Source organism: Echinops telfairi, unplaced genomic scaffold (genome assembly GCF_000313985.2).
Source record: "Echinops telfairi isolate 266 unplaced genomic scaffold, ASM31398v2 ScPeMD7_443;HRSCAF=831, whole genome shotgun sequence".
NCBI classification, from domain to species: domain Eukaryota; kingdom Metazoa; phylum Chordata; class Mammalia; order Afrosoricida; family Tenrecidae; genus Echinops; species Echinops telfairi.
Genome location: NW_022104341.1, coordinates 24,557,273 through 24,568,399, shown reverse-complemented (window position 1 = coordinate 24,568,399; position 11,127 = coordinate 24,557,273). Strand labels below are relative to the sequence as shown.

At 41.5% G+C, this 11,127-nt stretch overlaps 1 pseudogene; it reads left to right on the top strand.

Moving 5' to 3' along the window:
* Positions 1-1,704, top strand: part of LOC101651737 — a 21,315-nt pseudogene extending 19,611 nt beyond the window's left edge.
* Positions 1,705-11,127: the final 9,423 nt, after the last annotated feature.

Here is an 11,127-nt window from a genome sequence, read left to right as displayed (position 1 = left end):
AATTGCCAGGACTTATTTCTGCAGCACTGCTGAGTGGTTTCAAACTGGCCACCTTTCAGGTAGTAGTAGAGGGCAAACCACATAAGCTCCCAGGGCCATGCATGACTCGATGGTGACACAGCATGTAGAGCTTTCATGAAAGCTCCTGCGTCAGCTGTTCACGTCCTGTCTCCACAGCTGACTACTCACAGGAGGAAGGGTTATATCCGGGACTTCTTTCAAGTTCCCTCAATGTCTGGCTAGTGCTTTGCATTAAGCAGCAACTCGCCAATGGTTCCTTACTGATGCTGATGCAGGAAGCCTGATGAACGACGCGGGATCACACAGTCAGGGGTGTTGTGGTTGCTCCCACACCCCGACAGTCTTATTGGCATATAATTCACCAATCATCCAATTCGATAGTTCAATCGCACCGAGAGTTGCACCGTCATCATCACAATCAGTTTCAGAACAGTTTCTTCATTCGGGTCCTCATCGTTACAAGCAGGGTTTTGATTGAGGAAAACCATGTGTTCTTTCTCTCTTGGTAGAGAACCTACTAGAATGTCTCCTTGTCGGTGTAGGTCAGTTCAGGACATCATGTTCCCTAGTCAGTGTGGAAATGAAGAGGTTGGGCCTGGTTGAAAAATGAGTCTGTCGGTGAGCCTGGGAGAGAGATCGATGTCTCTTGCTGATGAAATTCTGAGAAACAGACGCAGGCAAAACTATTTACGGAGCAACCAGAGACGAGGCAGTGAAGTTTTTTGTTTTGTTTTCTAATAATTTTTTAAAGCCCATCTCAAAAACCATAAAGGGTCATTTCAGGTTCTGTACATTGTGGCTACTGTGCAAAGTAGGCCCATCCTTGCCTGGGTATGGAGATGGGAACCATAGTCTTCAAGTCCATAAAAAACCAAACCAAACTGAACTTGACTCACGGTGACGCTGTGGGACAGAGTACAATTGTGCCATCGGGGTTTCTTGGCCATCGCCTTGACAGAAACAGATTGCCAGGCCTTTTTCTGCAGTGCTACTGGGTTTGTCCTGTACCACCCACCTTAAGATTGCTAGCCAAGTGTAAGCCATTGGAGCTAGCCAGTCTCCTCTTTTCGCTTCTTCAACAGGTTAATTGGCATATAATTCACGTCGTATACCATCCAATTGTTCAATCACATCAAGAAGAGTTGTACAATCTAGTTGGACAAGCCCAGTCTTTCTCCTGCGAACTTGGTGGTTGGCTGCCCTGCCAGTCGGCTTCTGAGCACAGTGCTGCTCCAACACACGTGAGGTCACTAGGAGTGGGCATGGACTCGATGGCAACTGGAAACAGACAGACAGACAGATTGCATGGCAGTCATGAGAAAAGAGAGGTGTCAGAGTCTGCAATCTGCATTTGTTCATTGGTGGTATGGGCCCGGCACACTTTTATGTCTGGGTCTATTTTCCTGGCCTTCCGTCAGATCTAAGGGCACAGATTGTGGTTGATCAGACATCAACTCTATGAGCAGAGCAGTTAAATGTGATGTTGCTGGCAGAGCTCAAAGAATGTGGCCATCCTGCCTGACTGCATTCTAGCTCAATGAGAATCTAGTCTGGAAGAACGCCTTGTGTGAAGTTGCATGTGTCCTGCATCTCATGGATGCTGGAGATAAGGAGAAGGTGCTAAAGGCTGATGGCGATGATAAAGACAATAGTCCAATATCCTTGGAGGAAGCCATTTCATAACCAGCGTATGGGGCATCATTTCCTCTTCCTTGCGATCGATGAGCCCTAGGCATCAGTGGCATTACTGCAGCTTCTTTGAGCCTTCCCTCACCCACCTAGCAGTCAGGCTAAGAATGCTTCGATGGAATATGGAACATCCTGAGGGTCCAAAAAAGAGGGACTTGGAGCTGTCATATCAGGTAGAGAATGCCTTACCAGAGCCTTAGTGCACCGATGGACACAAGGTGTAAAAGGTGGGTCCATGATGCCCATGGGTGGCTCCTTCTGGCTGCTTTAATAGTGTTTTAACTGGGATTGCCCAAGTAAAGGAAAACACAGTGAACCCTGTTGTTGATTCTGACTCAGAGAACTCTCGTTCCACAGTAGATAAGCGCCCCACATGGGGTTTTCTGGGCTGTAGTGATTCTGGGAGCAGACTTCCTGGTCTTTCTCACGTGGAGTCACTGGTGCATTCACAGTGCCAATGTTCTCCATCATCAGCCACGAACTTAACCATTGAGCCATGAGGGTTCCTACGGATACACCAAGAAACACTTGAAACCTTAGGGGACGGTTAGGTTTCATCTGGCCTTTAGACTATGGTATCTTTATAGTTTTAAAAATAGACTGTGTTTTGGACCTGCAAAGAGATAGTCAGATGTCATAACCTGAAAATAACCCCCGGATTTTCCCACACTCCAACCAATCCCCAAACTGCCAAATGGATATGTACCAATATTTCCAGATTCCCCGGAGAACACATTTGAGATGAGAATTCTGAGTCCAAAAGAGAGAAAAATGTTAAGAAAAAACATACACAACATTAAATAGGGGTTTACACAGAAAATTCACTCCTGTTGCAAGGCAAGTATCTCATGTATTACATCGTACAAATGTGTATGTGGAAGATAAATTACACAGTAGAAAGCTCAGTTGTAATTCAGCTTTCTTGCTCACAAGTTAAAACTTGTATAAGGACCTTTAAGAGAACAAACAAAACAACAAAAGGTTGCACCTCTCTTCATTTATTCCCGCATGTTCATATTTGGTCAATGGAAAACCCAATGGTTTCCAAGTAGATGACTCGGGACCAGGCAGTGTTTTGTTATGTGGTGCCTGGAGGTCAGCACAAATTGGGGGCTGATTCAGTGGTAGCTGACAACAACATCTTTTGTGAAAAGAAGACAAATAAATAAAAAAACTTCATTCCTTTGGACTCTCTTTCACCTTATTATCCTTGTCTAGCAAAGCCCACTCCCTGGGTAAGTCCACACAAATCATTCTCCATGCCTGCTCATGAGCAACCGAGCAATGACGAAAGTCATCCAAAGTGCAATGGGTGTCATAAATGCATGGTGGCCTCCTTACCTGCAAGGCAAATGGCTCTTCTACCCTCTACTGTAGTTATTTCAGACCCCACTCTCCTCAAACAGCTGGTTTCCATCTTCATGTTATTGTTATTGTTAGGTGCCACTGTTGTTGTTGGGGTCACTCAGAGTCACTCAACAGAACAACCCATTGCCCGGTCCTGTGTCAATCTCATAGGTGCTGATATGGTTGAGGCCATCGTTGCAGCCATGGGGGAACCCATATCATTGAGACTTTGCTTCTTTCCGTCGACTTTGCTAAGCATGATGTCTTTTGCCACGAACTAGTCTCTTCGAAACACACATGTCCAAGGTACATGATACGGAGTCTTAGCATTCTTGCTTTCAGGGAACATTCTGGCTCTACTTCTTCCAACACAGGCTTGCTCACTCTTCTGGAGGTCCTTGGCAAATATTATGTTCTTCGGCAGTACCATAACTCAAAAGCACCTATTCTTCCTCAATCTTCCTCATTCATTGTCCAACTTTCATAAGGCACATGAGGCCATTGAACGACCGTGGCTGAGGTCAGGTGCACTTTAGCCTTCAAAGTGATATCTGTGCCCTTTAACACTTTAAAGAGATTTATTGCAGCAGATTTATCCAATGCAATGTGCTGATTGCTTGACTACTGCTTTCGTGTGCATTGGTTATGGATCTAAGTAAAACAAAATCCTTTACATCTTCGATCTTTTCTCCACATAGTGTGATGTTGTCCATTGGCCCAGTTGTGAGGCATGTTACTTTTTTTGTGTTGAGGTGTAATAAATATGAAAGGTTGTAGTCTTTGACCTTCATCCATAAATCCATCAAGTAAGCAAGACTATGTTACCTGCATGTTTCAGGTCATTAATAAGCCTTCCTCCAATCCTGATGATACATTCTTCTTCATATAATCCAGCTTTTCTGATTATTTGTTCAACATACAGATCAAATAAGTATGATGAAAAGATATGTCTCTTATATACACACCTTACTGATTTTAAACCATACCTAATGCTAAATAGGTAACTTTTCATCTTTTCATACAGAAAATAACCAGCCAATCATGACCCAGATTCCAATAGTATATTTTAATGAAACATGGTGTTGTAAAAGATAACACAAAAGCATCGACAAGAAAACGAGGGAAAAAATAACAACAATATTATGCAGCAACATTGCCCATCAATTGTCAAATAAATTATAAAGGTGCCATAGTTAATGTAAAATTTTGGTGTGATAGGTAGCATGTCAATAGCACAGACCAGAAATCATGTTTAAGAATATAAGATAAAGCAGGATAGAAGCTTAATAAATACTTTGAGAGATTGTCTATCTATTTGGGGTGGGGAGGGAAGAGTTAGCTCTCTATTTCTCATCATTTTTTTAATGGAATAATTTTTGAAAGCTATACAATAGAGGGATGATGACCTGATCACAATGATCTACCATAGCCCCTTCCCAGGGGGATGGTCAACAGAAAAGTGGGTGAAGTGAGACGGCGGTCAGTGTAAGACATGAAAAAATACATATATAAATTATCAAGGGTCCATGAGATGGAGGAAGGGGAAAATGTGGAGCTGACATCAAGGGTTCACATAGAAAGAAAATATTGTGAAAATGATGATGGCAACATATGTAAAAATGTGCTTGACACAATGGACATATGTATGGATTGTGATATGAGCTGTAAAAGCTCCCAGTAAAATGATTTATAAAAACAAATAGAGAAATGATATCACATTGTAAAAGTTTTTTCAAGATCGCCCCTGAAGTACAATGTTGAAAGTGATAGAAGAATGCCCATATGCCTGCAAGGATGACCAGTTAGTACAACTACTATTCACATTTACACAGCAACCATTAATGCCAAAGAGGAGGAAATTTTGCAAGATCAAGAACTATTCATTACAAATATATATTTTTTCTGACAATATTAGCAGCAACTATACAAGTAGAACTTGCCGGTGGAATATACAGGAATTAAGTATACTGTCCAATATCTGTGGGAAGAGATGATGGAGCATCTCAGGTTCATCAGCCAGAACAAGGGTAGGGCTGACTGCAGAACAGACATCAATTGAACACAAGTTCAAGTGGGAGCTGAAGAGAATTAAAACAAATGCCTGAAATCCAAAATATGACCCTGAGTGTAGTTCATCTGAATTTAGAGACCATCTTGAGAATAGATCTGATGCATTGAACATTGATTGGCAAAGTCCAGATAAGTTGTGGAATGACATCAAAGACATCATCCTTGAAGAAATAAAAATGTCATTAGAAAGCTAAGAAAGAAAAGACCAAAATAAGTTTCAGAAAAGATTCTGATATTTGTTCTAGTACAACGGTTCTTAACCTGTGGGTTGCGAACCCTGTGGGGGTCGAACGCCCCTTTCACCAGGGTTGCTCGATTCAGAGAAGTAGCAAAATGACAGTGATGAAGCAGCAACGAAAATAATTTTATGGTTGGGGGGTCACCACAACATGAGGAACTGTATTAAAGGGTGGCGGCATTAGGAAGGTTGAGAACCACTGTTCTAGAATGTGAAGAAGCTAAAGCAAAAGGAAGAAATGATGAAGTAAAAGATCTGACCCAAAGATTGCATAGGGCAGTCAAGACAAAGCATGATAATGAAATGTGTCAAGACATGAAATTAGAAAACAAAAGGGAAGAACACTTAGCATTGCTCAGTAAGACAGAACAGAAGAACATGAAACTCACCAGTAACAAGAGTAATGGTTCCCTGAGGGTATGGGAAGAGAGAGGGGGCAGGGGAAGGGGGTGAATGGAGAGTGGATAGCATTGATGACTCTATGACCCCACTCAAGCAATAGAATTGTATGTGAATGGATACATTGGATTATGTGAGATATGGCAAAAAAGGGGGGGGGGGGGGGGGGGCCTGTTATAGTGGGGAAAAGAATAAGGGTTCCTGGGAGGTATATTCAGGGAGAGAGGGATAATGGGAAGCTGATCTCAAGGAGTTCCAGAAGAAAGAAAATACTTTGAAACTGATTGTGGTAGCAATTGTATACCACTTTGATTGTATAATAATGTGATTAAACTATGGAAAGTCATGATATCTGTAAGATATCTGTAAAATGACTTTTTTAAAAAGAACTGAAGAAAAATTCTAGCCTCAAGTTTCAATATTAAAGAACTCAATGGGGCAATTTTGATTAATAGGCATCATGCTTGGTCAAGTGACAGCTCATCAAAAGAGAGCCATCCTGACCTAGACGGACTGTCACAGTGGTTGCAGAAGGGCTCACGCATAGCCATTCGGAGGATGGCATAGACTGGACAGTGGCTTGTTCTGTTGTACACAGCGTTACTATGATTTAGGGCTGACTCAATGGTATCTAACAACCTCGCATAGGCAAAATATTGAGTGACACAGGAGAATCAAAAGAATATGGCAGTAATGCACAGAATAACTGGTATAAAAGGAAGACATCCAAGCTGCGTTGAAAGCATTGATGAGCTTTGAGAATGATGATGGCAACAAATGTACAAATGTGCTTGACACACTGGATGGATAAATGGATGGTGTTAAGAGTTGTACAAACCCCCAATAAAATGATTTTTAAAATAAAAATAAAAATAAATAAATAATAATTAAAAAGAAAGCATTGATGAAAAATGGGGCTATAGAGATAGATGGAATCACAATTGAGATGTTCCAATGAAATTTGGAAGATAACCACCTAGCCAACTGATAGGAAGAGACCCATATTCATGCACATTCCAAAGAAAAGTGAGCTGACAGAATGCAGAAATTATTGAAGAATATCACACACAAAGTTTTCTGAATTCAATTTTTAAATGTTGCAGCAGTGCATCTGCAGATAGCTGCTGGAAATTCATTCTGGATTCAGAAGAGGGTGTGGAACAAGGGATAGCATTGCTAATGTCCAATGGATCTGGCTCAAAGCAGAAAATATCAAAAAGGCTTTTACTAAATATGTGTTTTATTAACTATGTAAAGGCATTCGACTGTGTGGATCATGGACAAACCATGGATTACACAGAGAAGAACATATTTCTGGAGCACTTCATTATGAACCTGTACATAGACCCAGAAGCAGTAGTTTGAACAGAACAACAGGATACTTCAGGGTTTATCATCAGGAAAGGTCTGCATCAGTGTGGTGTCCTTTCACCACTCACTCAGTCTCTATTCTGCGTGGATAATCTGACACTGCGTAACATCAGGATGGGAGGAAGGCTAGTTAATAACCTGCAATATGCAGATGACACCACCTTGCTTGCTGAAAGTAAAGGGGAGTTGAAGCACTGAATGATTTCAGAATCAAAGACTACAATCTCCAGTATTATTTATATATCAACATAAAAAAATCCTCACAACTGGGCCAATAGGCAACATCATGCTAACACGAGAAAAGATTGAAGTTGTCAAGAATTTCATTTTACTTGGATCCACAATCAACACCCCTGAAAGCGGCAGTCAGTCAAGCAATCAAACAATGTATTGCATTGGATAAATCTGCTGCAAATCCATCTCTTTAAAGTGTTAAAGCGTCTTCAAAAGATGTCATTTTAAAGACTAAAGCGCACCTGCACCATGGTCTTTGCAATGGGCTCATGCGCCTATGAAAGTTAGACAATCAATGGGAAAAGCTAAGAAAGAGTAGATGCTTTTGAGTTATGGTGTTAGCAAGGAATATTAAATATACCAGTTATTGCCAGAAGAACGAACAACCCCGTGTTAGAAAGAGTACAACCAGAATACTCCTTAGCAGCAAGAATAACAAGATTTTGTCTCAGGTACTGTGGACATATCATCAGGAGGGGCTATTTTGCAAAGCATTGATGCTGCCACTCTTTCTTCCTGGGTTAGCAGCACTCATGAAGGAAAAAATATTAATCCTTTATACCATTACTATTTATGCTTTTTTATGTCCTTACAGGACGTGGTAGTCCTATTTTATGTCAACTCTACCCTGTGTGAAAATGTAGGGGTGGAATACAATCTGTCAATCAGGTTGCAGCCTGATGCCAACTTGTGGAATGTGGCCTTTTTGTAAGGGAGAGACTGGGAACTTCTCCTTCTCTTTCCACCCCTTTGAGTTTCTGCTTACTGGGACTGTGCCTGCCTCTAGAGGCACTGAACCCTGAAAGCCTGCTGTGTTTCCATTGACCTTGAATCCATGCAACATTGCACACACTGACTTACAATCTTCCTGCATCCCGCTTCACCTTTCTGCATCCTCAGCCTGCTATTACATGAATCTGAAGAAGGCTTAGGCTAACATCAGACTTCTGGACTTGAGTTAGATTGGGCTGGAATGCCGTCTTGATATAAAATACTTCTTGATTTAAAGCTCTGTCTTTTACAAGGGGGTACCGGCCCCCAAAATGGAATTTTTTTCAAAGTTAAGTGTTTACATTAAAAACAAAAACAAAAACAGTCTTATCACCTTCAAAATACTCTCCTTGCACTTAATACATTTGTCGAATCTGTGATTCCATTCTTGGAAACATTTTTCAAACTCATCTCTATTTTTTCCTTCACCTCTTCTACATTGTCAAATTGCTGTCCTTTCATGTACCTCTTCATTCGAGGAAACAAAAAGAATTTGCATGGAGCAAAGTCAGGTGAGTAAGGTGTGTGGGGCAAGAGAGGCATGCTGATTTTTGCCAAAAACTGGCACACTGAGATGGCTGTGTGAGCAGGTGCATTGTTGTGATGGCAAAACTAGTACCTGTCAGCCACAAATCAGGCCTTTTCTGTCGCATACTGTTCACAATCTTCAGAACTTATCAATAGAAAGCTTGATTAACAGTCTGACCTGGTGGAAAGAACTCCAAATGCACAAGTCAATATTTTCATCCACTTGGGAAGTTGATGGATGTCCAGTACGAGATTTGTCATCAATCTACATTTCACCTTTTTGAAAGGAGAAAACCACTCAAACACTTGAGTTTTTCCCATAGCGCTGTCTTGATAAGCTGTGTTCAACATCAGAATAGTTTCTGCAGCATTTTTTTCTGGGCAGGACACAAAATTTCACAGCCACATGCTGTTTTCTTAAATCGGCCATCACAAAATGAAGGTCGAGCTAAACTGCTTTCATGAAAAAATTCACTGTGACCAGAGAGAACCTTCCCAGGCGATGCCTCTGGTGCACTAACTCAGAACAAGTTGCACTAACTCTCCAAGCAGGAAAAATGCATACTACAAAAGCTCTGCCCAGTGGTAGATTTTTTTCTGTTGGTTTTTTTTTTTTGGGGGGGTGGTGGTGTTACGCCCTCATATATATATATATATATATGAGTGTCACTTGTTTTGCTTTGCAACCTGGCCTAACACACTGGATTACACTGAGCCTGGCACAAAGCATGTGCCATAGATTTGTTGACTTAACATAACTGTACTTTCATTACTTTGTTATGGTAGAAACCTGGAGAAGTGGAGCAGACTTTAGTTCTCATCAAATCTATATCTATACTGATATAGATTTCGTTTCAAAAACATGAGATGTGAGCTTCAACTATTGAACTCTCCTCATCTGCAGCAAAGAGGAGCAAAGAAAATCAAAGACACATGGAAACAAATAATGCAGAAGACTACTGGGCCACTCAAACCTTGGATTCTTTGACCTTGAAACCCAGACTACATGGGGCCTGGCTACCACTTTGAAAGAGATTTCAATAGAGGTCCTGGAATAACGTGGAATTAAATTTAAAATTATACAAACACGGGTTCAGGACTCCAGTTTGCAGGGACACCTAGTCCAATTGGCAGATCACCATCCACAAAGGCAATGTTATAAATCCTACTTTGGTGAGTAGTGACTGAGGTCTTAAAAGCTCATGAATGAGTTATAGTCAATTAAGATAGCCCTTCTAGCCATAATTCTTGATTTGATATATAGAATGTGATATATATAATGACTCTATACACCAGTGGCTATCTCATGTTCAAAAGCATTCTCTACTATCCTAATGGACAGGATTAGGGAGGGATTAAGACCTGACTTTAGTAGAGGGTGTGACCCCAGCCACACCTTTTGTTTGCTTTTGGGGCATCATTAAAGACTCCACCTTAGTAGAGGGTGTGAACCAGCCACACCCTTTGTTTACTTGGAGGCATCTTTGACTCTAGTAGGGGGTGGGACTTAAGGAACCATCTGTATTTCTTGGATAGGGTATGTGTACTGCTACCATACAGCTCTAACACACCTTACCTCACCTGGAAGGCCATATGTCTATTTCCTGACTGAGCTTTGATAGAAGCAAGAAGACTTGCTGTGACGTTTGGATATTTTTGGCTTCTACTTCTGGGCCCTGCATTTAGCTCACCTCTGCCTGATCTTTGGATTTTTGATGAACAGCACCCCCCACCACCACCACCACCACGTGAGACATTTCCTCAAAGTCTCATGCATTTCTGTGGGACGTTGCAGAAAGTTGCAGAACCCAGGGATATGAGGGAATATACTCAAGGAAGGAATGGGGAGGGTGGAGAAATGGATCCGAATAGCATCGTGGAAGAGTTGGGTATTTGGGACATCTTACTCTCCAACTCCGTTGGATTAGTCTGGTATTAATTCTTCTAAAATAAATGATCACCCCAATACACATTCATCTAAGATATAATCATTTAACTCTCTCTGTCTGCAGGAAGGAAAAATGATGAACACAGACGGACACATGGGAACAATGAGTTCAATGGACTAATGGCCCACATTAGTCCCCACGACCCATGGCCAGAAGAACTAGATGGTGCCCACCTACTACTACCAATGGGTCTGATAGGGGCTACAATAACAGGGCCTGGACACAGTGGGGCAAAAATGTGACACAAGATTCAGAATCATAATAGACACCATGCTTCTTGGTCAAAGAGATAGGTGGACCCCGAAACAATGGCCCTTAGCCATCTTTCAAGTCTGAAAAGGAATTCACCCTCATAGCTCAATTTTCAGCCAACAATAGATGGGTCTAGAAGAGAGCAATAACCCTAGGGAGATATGCCTAAAAATAATTCGCCTTTTACAATCAAAAGGGCAGCAGTCACCCAAGGACAAAGTTCAGAAAAGTTGTGAAAGAAGGAGAGATGGAAATGGG